The 17148-nt window shown below is 47.9% G+C and overlaps 1 long non-coding RNA gene across 1 annotated transcript in view; it reads left to right on the top strand.

Annotated features, from left to right (window-relative positions):
- Window positions 1-13673, top strand: part of LOC149852128 (uncharacterized) — a 38412-nt gene extending 24739 nt beyond the window's left edge. Inside the window, exons 2-3 of the long non-coding RNA XR_016439280.1 lie at window positions 12521-12670; window positions 13477-13673. This is a non-coding gene — a long non-coding RNA (uncharacterized LOC149852128). The remainder of the gene's footprint in view (window positions 1-12520; window positions 12671-13476) is intronic.
- The last annotated feature ends 3475 nt before the right edge of the window (window positions 13674-17148 follow it).

A 17148-nucleotide genomic window follows, 5' to 3' on the forward strand; every position in this document is an offset into this window, starting at 1 on the left:
AAGTAGAAGCTATTATACATTTATCTGAGCTGTACACAATTATCCTGCTGCTTTATTATGGAAGTAGAGACTGAAATGCGATTGGAATAGATTTGAGTCTTTTTTTAATTGATTATCCATTTATTGTTTTCCAGGAGCTCCAGATTTAGCCCTGGGAATGTAGAGCTATTTGTTTTTCCTCATTACCTTGCTGTATTAAGCATGTGTGCATGCATGTGTGTCTTTAAGCCTGAGAACAGTCCTGAGCTTGGAAGGATCCTGTTTTAACTGGCAGATGTCAGTAATTTTCAAATTTCTCCATAAACTCCCAAACTAATAACCAATCCTTTCCATTGTCAATAAGCCACATTTACAGAATAGATGTGTTAGAGGTAAATACAGGATCCAATAATGCCTTTGTTGGCAAAGGCGATCCTTTCACTGGTCTATCCGTTAGGGTTCTGCTCGCACCCTTAGCATCTGAGTCCCTTTTCCCCTTTGTCATTTCCATCTGGGTGTCTTTCAGTAAATCACAAATGTGGTCAAATGCAGCAGTCATTTAAGGGGAAAATACTCTGAATCTCTCTGGTGCCAGCACCATCAGCTGAAACTAACCTGTGTCCTCCGTTCTGCCTCTCTGTCTTGTATTTACTGATCATGTCAAGACAAGTCTTACTCTGGATCCAATCCTGCAAAACTTCACTCGTGGGGATTTCTTTCACAGCGATGGTCCCTCTCACTCCAGTTACGCTGCTTGCCGAATCGGACCAGTCTGTCTTGGGGTCTGAGGGGCTGGTGCCTTATTTGTCTGTTCAGTGTCATGGACATGTATAGTGCTACATAAATATGGGAGAGCTGCCCAGAACCTCCCAGAGTACATTGGTACAAACACAGCCAGGCAGCGTGCTTGGCAGAGATCCGCAAACACAGCTGTGCTCTGCCACGCCGATCCAACGCAGCCCTGTGGGCGTGCATGGTAACTGGGTCAGACAAGAGTGCTAAAGACCAGTCACAAAAACGCTGACATGCTTGTGGGATGGATAGGGCTCCCAGTTATCATGGAGCTGAAGCTGCTACAGCCAGGTTAGAGTTACGGGGGTGGCTCTTCACGATGAATGCCACGGGCGGCTACCAGCTCCTGCCAGCAAGCCAGGCCGAGAGGATTCTCACTGGTAAAACACAGACAGCCTGAGAATCAATTAATCGCATCCCCACAAGAGCCAAGTGTTGGAGTGGGCTCCCTCAACTATTCCCCAAGCTCAGAGAGAAAGGCCCAGTTCTCTCTCCTGGCTACCGTCCCACCCTAAAGGTCTCTCATGTCCTGGCAGAAAGATGCCCTATGGTACAGCTCAGCCTCTACCAGGACAAGTGTCCACTTAACCACAACATCACAAAGCCCCGGGGATCCCTTTCAGGCGCTGACCATTGGGGCAGGGGGAGGAGGAGCAGACAACGGGGGAGGCGGGCCGGCCGGCTTGCTCCGGCACAATGGAACCCTTGACCAGCCCGTCCCGGTCACGCCGTGACCCTGTGCCCAGCCGCGGCGAGGCAGGGCTCCTGGCGAGGTCATTCTCATTGTGGTCACTCCATAAAAGAAGTTATGAGCAGGAGCTGGACCAATTTAAAACCAATTAGCAAGCTGTAAACTGTCCCGGCCCGCACCGTTCATTAGGCAGCCACAAAGCAACATTATTTTCAAGTTGGAGTCCTTTTCAGAGAGAAACTTTTTAAATATGTAATTGGCTCTGGGAACCAGGACCCAAAGGGGAAGGAGAAAGCAGGGAAGCAATTGCCTTAATCAGTCCAAGATCCCTGATTTATTTATGTATTTATTTCTATTTCAAAGCAGCGCTGCTCATCATATCAGCCCTTTAGAAGCACAATTATTCTCTCGACAGAAGACCTAACCTAGGCTGTGATTATTTGCCTTTCTGAAATGCAGCATCTCTCCATCAGCGCTCCTCCCAGCACAGGCACACACACCCCCTCTCTTCTTAGAGGGATTTCATTGCATAAAAAAACCCTCCGATAGCCAAACAACAAGCGCTAACGGTTAGCATTTCTATAGAGCTTTACAGCTTCAAAGCACCGTGTAAATGTTAACTAAATAATGCTTCTTTATTCATTTCTTTGGCTGGCTTTTAAGTCCCCTTAAAGAAATGGTATGGATGGCCTTGAGAAAGGTACCTGAGGTCCCATGTGAAATAGGTGTGGAGGTCTTGGCCTAAGGGGCATTTGTCCAGGTCACCAAGAAAGACGCATTTGATTTGAGGCTGGCACAAGGAAATGTTTTTGTCTCCCAGCTGGAATAGCAGGGGGAGCTGCAGGCTTGGATTGGAGCACACAGACAGCTGTGGGTAGGCAGCTGAAAGACTGGCAGAGCAGAGGGTTTGTAGGGACAAATCATACTACAGCAAGCAAAGATGCAAGTCAGCAAACGATGACTTCTCACAATCACTGGGAGTCTAATTGATCATCTTTGCCTCTGTTATGTTCAGAGATGTCTCAGCAAAGCACAAAGGCAGTCGGGTTTGTTCTCTCTGCCGACAATATTTATCCAGTTTTCAAATGTGCCACCCTCGCACATCCAGCTTCCCGCAGGACTCCTCCCACTGACACACTGGGCACGGTCTTTGTTCAGAGGGTAAGCCCCAAGTGGAGCTGCTTTCCTGCTCCTGCGTACTACCTCCTACCTTCCTTCTCCACGGTGTCCCTGTGAGTTGCTGTGCACCCTGGTACAGTAGGTCTACCAAGGGGTTGTAGAGGCTGGGAGGCTGAGGGAAGAACTGACAGTGCAGGCAAGTCTCAGATCAATTCTGAGTGCTCAATGCTGAGCCACATTGGTATCATCCCCACCGCAGGGACCAAGGAGCCTGGGGTGGGACTTAGAAGCCTGGAGGTTACAACAACCTCCCTGGTGCTGCCTATAGATTGAGACAATCAGAAATGCATGTACCAGCATGTACAACTGTACCACCCTTCCCATCCCCGCCCGAGCTTCTAGGCCTGAGCTTAATAGGGCAAGGAGCAAAGTAGTGCCTATGTGTGGTGCATTCTCCCCTACCCCTTGTTAGCTGTTTGTAGCTCCAAAGCTGCCTACAGCTTGAAGCAAGGGCAGAGCCCCTCTCAATTTCTTCTCCCCAACCTTGCACAACCCAGGCTATGATTTTCTCTGGGGACCTTAGCACCCTCATCTAATGCCTGGCTAGAAATGTGTTCAAAAAGGTCTGTCCCACCGCTCTCCCCATCACGCATATTTTGTGAACATTCTTTGGCTGCAATTATTGAGTGACACAGACCCTGGCATCCCGCCAGTCAGAACAATAATCAACCCGTTTAATACAAATTCTGCTTCTAAACAAGTTCTGCTGCTGAAGCCAGCGCTGCAGCCTGGCACTCAGAGAGGCAGCAGATCAGAATATCTCGCCTGGTAAGGGATGGATTTACCAAGGAGGGAATTGTCAGTCTTTCTAGCCCGAGAGGCCCCTGGTGGTAGTGATTAGCAGGAGAGACTGTCCCAACACACTTCCTCCTGTCTCCATTTCATCCACGTTCACACACGTTCCCACTCCCTTTTCCCCAAGCAGCCGTGGGAACGGGGCTTTGCCTGCTCAAACACTGGGGAGCAGCCGCTCTTTGTGCAAACCTCTACCGCTGCAAGCGAGGGGATGGCGGGTCAGGCTGGGCTGTGATTCAGGAGCAGAAGCAATATCGCACACCCTGGATCGTGGACACCCTGTGGACAAAACAACTAGCTTGCAAAGAGCTCCTGGGCAGAAACCGGATGAACAATCACAACTAGCCTAAGTCACAAACATCTGTTTGTAGGACATGTTTAAACTGGGAGAAAGACAGCTCAGTTCAGAGCCAGGATCACTGTTGTGAGAGAACAGAGTTTCAGAGACGCTGCCTGTGTTGGGGCATCTCTAGCTTGCAGGCAAGACCCAGTCCCCTGGAATCAGACCGCTTCCTTGGAAAGCATCTTTGCTCCTTCCTGGCCCTTGCTGAAATGGCTGTTGTCCATGTCCAGACCTGTTTCTGGGTATAGCCAGCTTATACACAGCTGCCTAAAAGTTACCTCTTTTGGAAGCACCCAAATCTTGATGAAAGTTTATTCAAATAGTCTCTGGCTGCTGCAGGGGGTAAATTCCCTCTTCCTCATGGCAGGCGTGTTCTCTTTGTCTCCAGTGTTGTGAAATCTCGGCAGACGTGCTCATGATGGATCTGCTCTAGCAGGGGGAAAAGCCTGAAATGCCCTCTCGCTTGGGGCAGGTACAGGAAAGCGGCTTTATCTCCCTGTATCCTCTCCGCCCTGCTCCAAGGGAGAGCACAGGGGCTGCACAGAGGGGCCCACTGTGCCATTAGCTCCACTAACCGCTCTCATATTTTGTGCTTACTGCCCTGGGCACCCAGGGAGAGCAGAAGGCAGAGCTGAGGGGACCAGTCCTGCTTCTGTGGCAATATGCAGTCCTGTTAAGCACAGCAGGGCAGCCCAGGTGGACACGAGGCCAAGGGGTCCCCCTCATCTGAGTGCTTGAGATGGTGTTTGTCAAACCTGACAAAACAAAGAGCTCATTCAGCTCCCACCAGAAGAAATCCCCCTCTCCACGGCATGAGTAGAGCAGGCCAGAACTGTACGCTCCTCAAGGCACAGGCTTTATGGGGAACAAGCTCAGCCCTTCCCAAGCTGGCACAGTGGTGCTGCCCTTTCCTGAATAGCCTCCAGCCCTGGCCTGTGCCCGTAGCAGCCGCCGCTCCGCAGAAGGCTGTAGGAATCTACTTCTTGCACTGAGCAAGCCAATAAAAAGGCCATTCAGGTCAGCAGGAGTTTTTCCACTGACTTGATGCAGCTTTGGATCGGGTCCATAGTTCCCGCAGCACGGCTGTATGCTTAAGCTGGGTTCGGCACGCTGTAGCTCCCACTGAGACACGTACAGGCAGCTTCTCACAAGGGCTCAGCATCCCTCCTCTCCCCCCCAATCCTCCCCACCACATCCCTCATCTTGATGCCTGCCTGGGAGCAAAGCAGTCCTGAAACCCTGGCCCTGGTCATGGGTGCTGAGCTCTCAAAAATTCCAGCTTGCTGTGCCCTGGAGCTGAGGCACGTATTACCTTTCCCAAGCAGTTCAGACAGAGCAAGGGCACAGACAAAGCCCCTTCCAGCCCCAGGATGCCGTTTCTGCAGAAGAGCTGCCAATGCACTCTGACCATCTTGCTAGGACTTGCTCTGAGGGGGCAGGCTGGGTTTTGGAGCGTGGTAAAATGAGCTGATGCTCCTTTCAGCTTCCTGCGGTTCAGAATAAAGAGTAGAAATTTACAGTGCAACCCAAATGCCCCAAATTCCCTCTAAGGAGCCTGGTTTAATCCTTTAGGTTCAACGCACCCCTTGAATATATTTTTTTATGAGGGGAGAGGAGAGGAACCACCTATGTGGATCACAGAAGCAGCCTTGAATTGCTTTTCTGCTTTAAAAAAAATTGTGAAGAACAAATTGTGTTCTCTGTCTGAAGAGAGACTAAACTCTTCCCCTTGCATTCAGCTAGCAAGTCCCTGCCATGCCAGCGGAAGATGAAGCTAAATTTCAAAATGCAAAAGAAATTCGTTTTTTTGGTTTTTGGGTTTTGCTTAGTTTTTTTTATAAATTAGTTTAAATGTAGAATTGGGTCCTAACCTTTTCTGTGCATGGCATGTAGAAAAGATTTTTTTCCCCATCCCATCACCAAGGGTACTGATGTGAGCTTTCAGGAAAGACTCTTTCCCTTGACAAAAGCACCAAGGTAGCTAGTGATGGAGCATTTATTCGCTGAAAAGCAGACACAATTTATTGAACAGCTACAATGTGACAATAAATAATTTTAATGTCAATCAAAATCTGATGATTTTTCAATCCAAATTTCAGTGACAAGATAAAAGCGAATTTAAATCAAACAAACTGAAATGATTTCAATGTCTTTGTTCCAAAAGATAAATATTTTGGGTGGGTGTTTTAACATCTCATTCTTAATAATAGGGGGGAAAAAGTTAAAGGGGAAAAAAGTGTTAAGACAGGAAATATACATGCATTTGTGGGTACAATAAAAAAGAGGTTTATCATCCAAAGAGAAAAGGAAATAGCTTATTTTTTTAAAATGCTTACAGAAAGGAACTATAAATTTTTCTTTTCTACTGCTTTGGTTTGATAGAAAACCATACGAGTTAGGAGCTATTGTGAAAAGAAGTCTTTCACACTGATATCATCCCCTCTTTTCTTCTGTATTGAAAATTACAAGAATATACTGTCCACCCCCTTCAGCCTGACAAAAATGCAAACGTGGGGCACAATAAAGACCCAAAAACGGGACGCACCCGATTATCTATGCCGGGAAACTTAAAATGCCGGGGCAGTCGTTCCTCCAGTACTAGTTACTCTCTTCTAAGCCCTGTTTCATGGTTCTTTATTTTTGATGTAAATACATTTTCAACAAGAAAAGGCCGGGGGAGGGGAGAGTAGAATCAAATATGTGCAGAAAGTAGGAAGCTCTGGGACAAAAAGACCCAGGGTCCCTTGGAAGAAGCAATACTGGGAAGCTGCAGCACCTGAAAAAATATGAAGCATTTTTGCTGTGAGATTTGTCACAAGAATTCACAAATCTGGTCACGGAGAACGTGTTCTCCCCCTCACCAATACAATTATTAACACCAGAATTATGGTTTTGCATTTAGACTAAATTATATGTTTTCCAGACATTTCTCCAGGCCCCCCCGCCTTTTTTGTTGTTGTCATTTTTACCTTTCCTTTTTGGTTCTGTGAAAAACAATAGAAAACTGAAGTAAAACCACAAATCTACCACTAATGTTATTACTATTACTGTTGTTTCTAATCACGCTGACAGCGCACACAGCATTTTAGAGGCACAAGGACAACAACTTATTTCCCAGAGAGGGATCCTAAAAATCCTTCCCTGTTTGGGTTGCCCAATTAAAGTGAGGAGGCTCTGAATGCTTGTAAAATATACTCATAGAGGTAAAGGTTGAATGTCTGGGATGTGAGAGAGGCAGAGGAAGGAAAGGTGTGCAGCGCCAAGGGGAACGATGAAGCTTTGCTGCACGATTCCGGTCACTTCCAATTTGTTAATGGTTCGGGTTTTCTTTGATCGTGGTCTGAGTCGTTAACATCCAGGGCTTCGATACTGTAATGATGAGCAGTATAAAAAGCCCTTTGGAAACTCATCATTGCTGTGGGTGGAAGGTGGCTTGGAAGGTCTGTGAGAGAGAAGCGTTTGCTTTTCACACACAGCTCCCTGGGCTACACACACCACTCCAAATGTTGTTCATTGCATCTCGGCTGTGTCTGCTTGCCCCTGAACAGCACAAATAAATGGCTTGAGGCCAAGTTTGCATGGCTGCTATTTACTGGGACATAGCCGGGCACACACCAGTGTGTAGTATGGGACGTACAAAAATTGGGCGGCTCTGAGCCTCCTGACAAGCACATTTTAGGCAAGGTGCCTGTCTTTTATTCTCCCTGTGGCACATGGATCTGTTTCATTCCCAGGGCAGAGTTCCTGCTCCTTTTGCAATTATATGAACACAATAATGGATAGTATAATAGAATATCCACAGGAAATTCAGTGCATCATGCTTGGGTTAAAAAACAACCCCAACAGGCATGCATCCGAGTGTGTGTGGCGTGAGTAGGTATTCAAGTTGTAGCTGTCTTGGTCTTGAGACAAAAATAATTAAATATATATATATATTTTTTGCAAAAATCTAGTTGGTCTAATAAAAGATATCACCTCTACCACAAGTTCTGATTCCTGTGGAGTGAGTAGCATTGGCTGTCTTAAGTTTTCCCATTAAAACAACTGGTGCACTGCCTGGAATTTTTTGGGACCACACGGGCTTAATCAGGATGGGGGTGACTGAATTTCAGAGTGCAGAAGGGACAACACTCCCACATCCCTTGTGTTTGTAATAAAACACATCTTCCAAAGCAGACAACATTCAATCGTTTGACCTGCAAATATATTGTGGCCCTAAGCGAACATACAGCAGGGAGCAAGCCTTTGTCATCCCAGAGACAGACTATGAGGAACTCAAAGGCTTTTCTCTCTTCTCCAGTCTCGCTCATTAGATAGCTTCAGGGTTTTTAAAGAGCCAGGCACAATGGGAAAGCCCCTTTGTGGGCCCAGCTCCCATGTCACTTACATCCATAGCCCCTACCGATTCTGGTGGAGCCCCTCCTGATTTACACCTGGGCAAACAAGAGAATCCAGCTCTCCCTTTGCCAACACCCTCCAGTCATCAGGCTCCCGTCTATGCTCAATTGCACAGCTCACAAATGGAATCTCTCTCCTTGCTGTGTTTGTGGCCATGGGAGTGGAAGAATTACATTGGGCTGAAAATAGTATTTACTTTTACTGATTGAAAAATAGATGTTTTAAAAAAAAGCAAAAGCAGGAATTGAAACTATAATTACAACAAACCGTATGTAAACTCCCAGGTAAACACTGATTATACTGTGTCACTTCAGCCAGATTTTATTAGCAAGGCAAGAAAAGAAGATTCCTTCTGCATCTCAGCTCTCCAAGAATTTAACAGAGGAGTTTCAAAATAATCCCACTGGCCTACAGCTGTAGCACACCTTTAATCCTGCAGGGCCCTAGATCTAGGGCCAGATATTTCAAATGCACAAATAATTTTCCTCATCTGATTTTGCAAGGATTATCAGTATCAGTAACATTATGTACACTTGGCAATGGGGACAGAAATGCTCATAAAATGTCCAGCAAACCAAACCCGTGGATTGCCCCATTGCTATCTGCAAATGGAAGAGCAGCTGCACATACAACATGACAAGGGCTTTGGGCTGGGCGTTGTTAGAGCCCCGTTCCTAGAGAAGCATTATTTAGCAGCCAGAGTAGACAGGATTTTTGCAGAACCTCCGAAGGATATAGACGGGGTGTGAAGGGACTGCCACCAGCCTGTTGTGGGAATGGAGAACCTCAGGCAAACAAGCGTCAAAAGACATTGGGCTTTATTTCTCAATGCATGCTTGTTGAGGAAGGGACACCAGTGGGAGCAGAGGCACCAGCTTACTGAACTGGAGAGGGGTCAAACGCCTGAAGGGGACTGGCTGACCGGAAATGGATGGCCTCTAGCTTTGGGGTTCACCCCAAGGGCCTGTGATTGGGGTCTGACCCCCAACTAAGCAAGTAAGGGCTCAGGAAGAAACAGGCCCTCCTTTCAGCTTGTAGAGACAAAGGATGAGGAAGAGTGAGGAGACCAGTTCTGCTCCCAGTGACCAGCCGGCCACCCCTGCTGCACTGAAGTAGAGCAGGGCTGCAGGGAGCGAGGTGTTCACTGGGGAGGGAGCTGACTGAGAAGGGGGGCAAGGGCAATGTGATTTGGGGAGGAAAAAGGGTCATGCCACCTGGCCTGAATTTCCAGGCTGCAGGCTCAGGCAAGGCGAGTGTCAGGACTGAAGTCTGCCCTGAAAAGCAACAAAAACCATGTCTAACCTACAGAGGGAACGTGAAAGAGCAGCATGGGCCAAATCCCTCAGCCCTTTATGGAAGGGGTCTTGTGTGGGGGTTTAATTCTCCAGGATGGCTCTTCCTCCCCTATAGTCTCCCCAGAGCCGTGACAGATGTGCTAGGCATCCAAGTGTCAGACTTGGGGCCTGCTTTATGCCAGCCTTGCTTTCCATGCACCCCATCCTTCAGGGCGTCCCTGGCAAAGTGTGGCAGGCAGGGCAGAGGGCACAACTACTGCCTCACCATAGGGTTATCCCCCTTACCGAGCAGACAGGCAGCGCAGGACCTGCAGACCAGCTGGAACAGGTTTTCATTTACAAAGGAGCCAGGCACATTACAGCCTGTGTTGCCCCAAATTCACACCAGTCTTTTCTGTTCCAAAGCCTTCACAGATACCCCCAGGGAGCAGCCTGCAGTGCTGGTGGAGTGGGGCAGGACAGGGCTAAGGCCAGCTGCTGAGAGGAAGCCAGGCGATCTAGGCCACCTCTGTGGGAAAGTGGGTATATTCAGCCACTGCTGCTGCTGTCTGAACTGCAGGAGCAGTAGACCTTGCTGGCTCTTCAGAGTGCTTCCTCCTGGCAATCATCACCGGCCCTGCCTTGCCTTGATGGCATTTAAGCCCACAGGCCTGTCTATGTGATGTGCTCACTTTGCACTAGCCATGAGGGGAGCAGGGAACATCTCCAGCTGGCCCAAAGGAAGTTGACCTCCAGCTGAGCATCCTCCACTCGCCTCTCTCTTGATCCCTTCCTGAAGAGCAGAGGCAACCCTTGTAGCAAATGCTTTCCATGAAGAGCAGCAACCGCCCGAGTCCCCAGAGCCCTCTAAACCACTGGTTGGGGAAGCAAAAATACCAGGGTACTGGTGGCATGCATGCCAGTGGGAGGCCACCTCCAATCCTCTCTGCCCTGGGCCTGCTGCTGAGGAGGACACAGGTGTACACTGCCCTGCAGGTGCACCCTGCCTTCCAGGTACCCAGCACCCAGTGCCCACATGCTGCTGGGTGTCGTGCCAGCACTGTCATGCTGTCAGAGCAGTTTCATATGCAGCCCTGTGCTTTGCTTTCAGTGGTGCAGGGAGGGAAGGGGCAGGTTTCCAACAAAATAAGAAAAAATACAAAAAAACCATTAAAAATCCAGACATCTCCTTCACAGCAGCCGAACAGGCCTGGCCTGCAGCTCAGGGCTTTGCCACAGCAGCACCTAGCGGTGCAACACACAACGGCAGCATCTGTCAGAGGAAAGGCTTCCGGGGGAAAGAAAAGGAGGTCTTTTTCTACACGCTGTACAGCACAGCCCCACTGGAGGGGCTGCACGTTGGACAGCCCAGCATGCTGTTCCCTGGAATCAGCCAAACCACGGGAAATTCCTCAAGCGCTCTGTGCTGTTTGTTTATGGGCCCCTTCCCTCAGGGTCCGAGGAAAGATGCCCTCTTCTGTCCTCCAGGGCTGTCCAGTGGTGGCCTGGGGGCAACGGGGTCCTTGTAATTCACCTGCCATTGCAGATACCTGGGTTGAACTGCCAGAAGAGGTGATGACTCTTTGCCTTTGCTTCAGCCTAGTCCTATCCCCCACTTCCCTTCTTACACACACGCAGCTCCTTCAGTGGGGTCAGTCAAACCCATGGATGGAAGACCGACCCCCTGGTTAGGAGGATGACTCTGGAGATCCATGTCTGATTCTGCAGCAGAGTCACTGTTGACCCTGGACCTCCATGTCCTTTCTGGTCAACCTGCAAATCCTCTACCTGTACCAGAGGGGTGCAGTGGGCTTTGATTCATACTAGTGCAGCTCTTTGGCATCCTGGTGATGAAGCCAGGTTCTCATCAGAACAGACACTGCTCTCAGCCATGCAGTCAGAGAGGACTTTGTTTTCCAGCTGTCATTCCCAGGTGCTGCCATGACTCTTCCCATGAAGAGATACTGCTGGCTGGGCTTCAAGGGGTTCTGTGCGTGCACATGCACTTGTGCGACAGTGCTTTTGCCATGTGTGCCTGATCTCAGCTTCTTTCTGGGCCCTGCATTAGCAGATGCCTTACCCGGTGTTGTGTGGGTGCGTGCGTGCAGAGGGGGCGTGTGCATGAAGGTGAGTGGGGAACTGCATCAGTGGGGGGAAGCGCGCGTGTGTTTTTCTTCCTGGAGCAGACAGAGACTGACACAGTGAGTTCTTTGTCTGCCCGCGCGCCTGCCTGTCACAGCTCCCCAGCATTTTCAAGCCACCTTTCACAGCACAGAGAGACTTTGTCAGAAGCTGCCTTGGAATTTTAATGTGCCTGATTATCGGGCTTGCGATGCAATATGCAGAGCTCAGTGTATTCCGGCTTCTGAGCCTCTCCTTAATGCAATGGATAAATAAATAACAAAACAAAGCCCCCAAATTGCGTAGTCACAAAATGAACGCAGCTGAGTGCGCGCCTGATAAAGAGAGGCGCCATTGCCTTCTTTTCAGGCTGCAGAAAGCTCAGCTCGAATAGGCCTCAAGGTCTCCATGCCAGGACCTGCTAAAGGCAACAAAGAAAGAGGCTGGCAGAGATGGGCTCCCTCACTGGTCCTGCAGACATTCAGGCCACAAGCATTTCATTCTCCACATGCAGCAGAAATGCCAGAGTGAAGCACACCAGAAATAATCTGTTCAGCAGGGCCCAGATACCCTGGAGTTGTCCTAGGGGAAAAAAAGAGGTGGGTCCAGAGGTACTAGTGTTTTAGAAAAGTGGGTCCAGCATCAAACTAAGATGGAGGAGGGGGACGGTGATCTTCCATCCAACACTAGTCTTGGGACAGACCCTAAGATTTGGTCCAGAATATTGAGCTCTAATGTACTAAGTTATTCACTGCTTGCCTTTATTAGAAGAGGGTACATGAGAAGTAACAAAAGGAGAGCATGGTCTGAGGACATTCGCATCCCAGGAGGTTTTGTTCTGGGAAAGGACTATTTGTAAACTCTCCTGTGAAGCAAATTATAGCTGCTGAGGAGATAGCCCTTCCCTTACCATGACTCTTACCTAGTCTCTCTTTTTTTCCCTTGCAGCACTGCGCTCTCCAGTTTCCAAGGAGCTGCATGCCTGAAAGATTCGAGATGCAATGCAGAAGGGAATCCAGGACCCAGAACCAGGCCAAGATACACACTACTTATAGGAAGACACCCAGGGGCATCTGCCTTAATCATGCCACGCTGTTGGTGGGTCATACAGCCTACTTAACAAAGTGACAACCCTTGGAGATGTCTGGCACTTCTACCTCAGCATAGGGGCCTTGCAGTGAGAAACCCTGGAGCACACCCCTCACTACAGGCAGGACAAAAGAATGAGGCATGCAAGGGTGCTGGGGACAAATTAGGCAGCAGTGTAGGGGTCTGGTGTGCAGTCGCATAATCCAGGCATATCTAGTTTACTATCTCCTATGTGCCAGGGTAGGAAACAACAGAAGCAAGAGCTCTGGGTCCATCCTGGAACCACAGATATGGACAGAATTAAATCTGGCTGGAAGCTGGATCTGAGCTCAAGTGACGGCTAGGGTATGCAACCTCAGGGGAAGCGCCCTCCGAAGTACTAACAATGCCAGGGATAGAGCAGCCCACTGGTCTCACAAAGTTATCTCTAAACTGGAGCCTCTGTGAAACCAGGCAGGGCAAAGCTGGACTGTAGAGGTAGGGACAGGGGCAAGAGCAGGTGAGATGGAGCCGGTTAAGAAACTAATAAACAGGAAGAGATGGAAAAGGGGAAGGGTTGAAAGACAAATGAATGGCTCACTTCTGTCTCTGTATATAAAGCAGCTTCTGAGAGATGGAAAATTCCAGGTACAGAAGAGACCTGGGCAGGTGATTCTTTTCTCTTGGTGTCTTCTCATCAAAGGAAAACTGCACAACAAACAAAAAGAAACAGGCGATCAGCACCGAAGATAGCAGGGCTGCCAAGAAAAGGTGAGGAGGGGGAGTTATTGACACAAAGGGCACATTGCTAAAAATGAAATATGTTCCTTCCTCAGCCCATGTTTACAAAGGAGGACAGGGAAGAGGTGTCAAAACCAGACACACATTTCCCAGGAGAGGATGAAATACCGAAGGAAATCGGAATTGCACTAGAACAGGAAACCAGAGCTCGGGAGGCTCCAGAGTTCTGAGGAAGAGACCGAGAAACAAAGAGCCCAGGGTAAATATATTCAAAACCCCTTTGGAGACCAGGGAGGCACTGACAGGCTGGAGAGCCCTTAATGAAACACACCCAGGCAGAGATCTACGAGCCCTCCAGAGGTTCAAGCATGACTTCAGCAGAGGAGAAGAGGCAGGAAAGTCTTACAAGAATGGGGGAGCCCCTCACCCCACTTCTGTAGGGGGTGACAAGCATATGGTGCTAAAGAAAAAAGAAACCTGCCTGAGTGTTTGTCCCTTGGCTAGCACCATTTCAAAAACTTCAGCTTCTTTGTGATTCTATAAATACAGAACAAAGGACAAACACTGTAGCTGAGCTCATCAAGAGCTGGTAGACATATGTATCCATGTGTCTTCTTCCCAAGGCTTTCTATATGTATTATCACACAAGGCACCCAACACATTGGACTCCAATTCCCATTGCAGGGTTTGGGTATTACTGTGACCTAAATATCTGCTTTTATTATTACTACTCCAGAAAGTACAGGAGACAGAGCAGCCAGGGAAGTGGCTGGAGCACGGGGGTAGTAATGGAAGTTAGGACAATCATTATGCACATTGTGTATCGGTGACCTGGAATTCAATTACATGGTGAAATTTACTTGGGATGAGGGATGTGATTGTGTTTGATTTAGGCAGAGCAGGGGACCAGCAAGCAAATGAAGAGATATAGGAAATAAGGCTCCAAACCAAAAACATCATGGAAAATATCTGTAGTGTTTGTGGTCAGTGAACAGGAGGAGAGGTGTGTAGTCTTTTGTAGAGACCTACAGGATTTACCCCCAACACCTAGAAACAGCAGAACAAGCAATTTAAGTCTGATTGTGTGAAATGTGGGAAGGAGATCTGACCAGTACAGTACTTTAGCCAATTAAAAAAATGTTCTAGGCCATATCTAGAAGTCTATGTACTGAACTGACTGCTTCATAGGAGGGATACTATAGGAATGCAATAGTAGAAGCAGCAAGAACACCAGAGTGAATCATCAGCTACTGAATAGCATAGAAACACTTGTATATGCATGTGTACCTTCTGAAGACAAGCATGCAGAGAAGGGAGAGGAGCTCTGGGAATGCTCACAGGCTATTTGGAAGAGGCGTAAGGAGGTTATTTAAATTCGCTAGATAGGAGAATGTTGTAGGGGTAGAACTGAAGGAATTTGATCCGGTTTCTTGAAGAACATAGCAAGATCCAGAGATGGGCATTTACATAGATGACAAGAACAGTAGTTGCAATGAAAAGTTTTAGAAAGGCTAGAAAAGCTCATGCTTGCAAGGTTTCAGCTCATCTCTAACCATTAGGGATTATGAAAAGGATTTCACACTGCTTCTTACAGGCTTTATCACTCTGTCCTTTGATGTATCTGGTACTGGCCTCCATCAGACACAAAATACTGCAGTGGAGAGCGGATCTGCTACTGCAGTTCCTCTGGTTATGCAAAGTCTTTCCTGAGTGTCTCATTGATGTCTGCCTTCATTTGAGACCAGGTAAGAGAGAGAAGACACCTATGTGCTTGTAGTGTCTCTACCCAGGCTCCATGATGCATGGAATTATATGCATACATGCCCCCATACTTTGCAGGCCTTGATAAATGCACACAAGCGCAGGCACAAGAGTAGAATATGTTCAGGCAGATGTCTGGGGTTGAAAATCAGTGCTGAAAGTGAAACGTACTTCTTTGTCACTGATAAATGACAGAAAGGAGCTGTGCAGCTGAAAGAATAAGGCATCTGATGGGAGAAGATGGCAGAAGAGAGCAGGTTCAAGCCAGGCTTAAGCCCGATTTGATCTAATGGGGTTAGAAGGACATCTCAATGATCACTTATTGGCATTTAACTTTTGAGTGCCAAAAAGTCAAGGATGCTCATGACTGGACCACTTTCATAAAGAGTGATACTCAGTGGCATTCAAGAGCACCCAGAAAAGACCATATAAATACCAAGTGATGCAAAACACAATGTTGTAGGGCTTGGAAAGCAACAGGAAATCTGGTTCCAAGGTAGCTTCCAGTTTGGATAACCTTGGTAGTCCAGTTGTGCCAAACCAGGGGAAGCTTTGTTAAGTAGACTGCACAACATTACAGAGGACTCAGGCATAAGTGGAGGTGGAACAGCTTAAAGAGGAGGACTCAGAACAGCCAGATGATATGAAAGACAAGTTGATTGAAGACCATGTTCTCCTCTGTTTGAGCCAATGTAGCTCTTTGGGGGAGTTACGCTGAATTAAGCTGGCCAAGGATCTAGCCCTGAGAGTTTAAGACTTAAAACTTCAACAGTTGGATAAGTCTAACCTGATTAGGTCCTACCAATACAAAACCTGTAAAGGCAACATTGTCGCTATGGTCTGGACAAGTCCCCTAGATGCTAGTGAAATAGCAGAGAAAGGTGATTAAGAGAACATCTTTTATCAGGATTCTTACAAAGCAGTTTTGGACAGCCTCTTGTAAGGTTGCCAGGGAGATTAAATAATGGGGTAAGGGGCAAAGTCTTGCAGTCAATCAAGGTTACAAAAAAAGGGGAAAAAAGAACACTAGAGAAGTAGCCACAGTCCTCAGAGTGGAGAGAGGTAGACATTGGGCGGTGCTAAGGATCTATAGTGGCACTGATGCTATTTAACACATTTACTCATCATTTGTGGAGAGCAGGTTGCTACCATTTGCTAAGAACACAAAGCTGCATTTGTTTATAAAAATCAAGCAGTTTGGGGAGACCCTCCAGATGGACTCCAATGCACTGAGCAGGGAGAGAATTGACAAGTGATGAGATACAGGTTGGGTAAAAAAAAAAATTAAGCAAATGCCAAGAAGCCAACCCTGCTCAAATACCACAAACAAACCCAAAGCAGAGTTTTTAACCCCTCCATAGAGGGGAAGCAAGCCCAGGATGCCACAGCAGTGAAAATATACTGGGATAAGACAGCTGTACGTATCTGTTAAGCTACTGCCTGTGGCTAAGTACCATACACATTATACAGACAAGGTTCTTTGGGTAAACCTGGTATCCTTTATTAGACCAACTGAAATATAGTCCAACTCTGCCTATTTCCTTAGACCAGCATGGCTACAACCTACACCCCTATACACATTATACTGCAGGCAAAGTCCAAGGTTCCCATTTCTAGGGCTTGGGAACTATGGAATTTCCTTAGAAAGCTCCTAGCTTCAGGACCTCTTTGGCTGACATCATCACCCCAACAGGAAGGGGAAGGGAAGAGAGAAATGCTAGGACCAAGGAACTGAATGGGCCTACAGTTTCGTTGCTAGGAGAGACTCAGGCTTAGGATAATAGAGAGTTTTTAAAAATACGCATTCCCCTTCCCTCCCCCTTCCTGCACAGCAGCCAGGACTGAGATGCAAGCAGGCCACAGGGAGTCCATTTCTGCTTCCTGCACAGGGCTGTCACTGCTTGATAACCATTGTCTTTTGGGACTTTTGTTTGTGGCGAGAAGGAAATGCAGCCTTCCCCACCCCCCGTGAAGGCGTCCACAGAGGCTTGGCAAATGGTTACCTT

Source organism: Crocodylus siamensis, chromosome 15 (genome assembly GCF_052110815.1).
Source record: "Crocodylus siamensis isolate JL-2025a chromosome 15, ASM5211081v1, whole genome shotgun sequence".
In the NCBI taxonomy this organism is placed as follows: Eukaryota; Metazoa; Chordata; order Crocodylia; family Crocodylidae; genus Crocodylus; species Crocodylus siamensis.